We start from the raw sequence: 1,805 nt of genomic DNA on the forward strand, positions 1-1,805 counted from the left end.
GTATACAGAAGCCACCACTATGACTGAGTTTAGAGAAACGCAAGTTTCGGAAACAAAAGTCAAAGTATCGATAGGGAAGGAAATGATTCAGAACGTTCTGCGATCCTAAATCATTCTTGTAACGCCAATACCTGCAAAACTAGCGTTAGTTAAAAAAGATAAAAGAGTTAAGAAACGCATATCTTGCACCGTCGAGCACACGTCTCTGGGGTAACCGATTTATTGCTGCATTTGTATTTTTGATAACCTTCCGCAAGCCTGGGAATGTCATCCCGCTATTTGTTGTGAATATCTTCTTCAAGCTAGAGAATACCGCCTGAAGACTGCTACGCCTATAACTGCCTCCAATTCTGCCATGATAGACTTCTGCAAGCTAGAGAACCCATCCTAGATTCCTTCGCTTGAAACCACCTTCTAGCGCTTTGTGACCATCCTCCGCAAGCCATAATAGACTGATTGAGTGCTCATTAGAGTCGTCAAGTAGTTCGTATTGGGCCGAATCACCGCATCTTTTTCCTCATTACCGCCGCTTTAATGTTCACCAGTCTCAGTCTATTACTTTTATTCTAAATTTTCAAGATCCATAAAGCAAAAGCTTAAAATCTTCGAGATGTATTTACTCAAGAATCAATCGTCAGAACTAACTATAAAGGTGTGATTCTAACTTTTTTTTAATGTGTTCGTTTTTTAGATCTGTAAATCTTTGGTTGTTGGTGATATTTTTCGTATTTTTATTACTACTGCTTTTGATTTTTATCACTCATTTTTCAATTGGCTAATTTGGATGAATTGGTTTTTTAATCTTTTGGTTTTTGTAGATCTGACATTTCTTTGTTGGTTGTCATTTGTTTTGTATTCTTGTGTCACTTCTAATTTTGATCTTACTCTTAATTTTATTGTTATTTTCCATTGTAGTTTTTATTCTGGTAATCTAGCATTATATATACAACTAAAATAAATATAGATCTTAATTCTTATAAGTTCATTTCGTCTCCATTACCTCAAAATTTGTATTTTGTGGCCACTCAAACAATACTTACTGTTAAGATATATTATGGTCAATGTAAATATTCTGTTAGCTTGTTTATAGGATAGTTTAAATTGTAATTAGATATATTTCCTATTAAGTAGTTGATGATAAGCCTTATACCATGTATATATATTTTGTACATTGGAATGGAAAAGTTACGGAAAAGATTTCCTTCACTTACTAATTTAAGTTCATTTCGTCTCCATTACCTCAAAATTAATGTCAATGAATTAATTTGCCAATGTTAATTTTTGGCTATTTATATTTGCATTGATTTTTATAACTCTTAATTTTTTTGTTAGCGATTTATCGAGTTTTATCCTCGGCTAAACTACACCTAACACCATTTTTTATTTTATTTTTGTATCGCAGATCAATCAGATTGAAGAAAATAAGTAGAGTTGTTTAAAGACTAATGCATTGTTGTATTTGTTCTCTTAGCTTAGAATATTTGTACAATAATCTATAATTAAAAGTTACTTTTTTGGGTATAAGATCTAAGATGCTCATCAAATGTTGTAATTTGAATTTTACATTTATGATAAAAATTTCAGTTTTCTACAGTTCTATCTACGATGTGTTTGGCAGTTTGGGGTTGAGTTTATTGATTCACAGAATTTCAATTTTTTTTTTTTTTTTTTGTTTTTTAATATAAGAATTGAGAACTGTTTCCTCACAAAACCGTTCACTTTTGTATTAAAAAAACAACGGTCAAGTAAGATAGACTTTGCCTTTTCTTACCTTATTTTCTTATTTTAGAGTGAGAAAAGAGAAC

At 31.4% G+C, this 1,805-nt stretch overlaps 1 long non-coding RNA gene across 1 annotated transcript; it reads left to right on the plus strand.

The window, feature by feature from the left end:
* Positions 1-204: 204 nt before the first annotated feature.
* Positions 205-1,603, plus strand: LOC110733182. Its single transcript, XR_002513568.1, has 2 exons — positions 205-652; positions 1,403-1,603. It is a non-coding gene; the product is annotated as an uncharacterized LOC110733182 (long non-coding RNA).
* Positions 1,604-1,805: the final 202 nt, after the last annotated feature.

The sequence above is a fragment of the Chenopodium quinoa genome, unplaced genomic scaffold (assembly GCF_001683475.1).
Source record: "Chenopodium quinoa cultivar QQ74 unplaced genomic scaffold, ASM168347v1, whole genome shotgun sequence".
NCBI classification, from domain to species: Eukaryota; Viridiplantae; Streptophyta; class Magnoliopsida; order Caryophyllales; family Amaranthaceae; genus Chenopodium; species Chenopodium quinoa.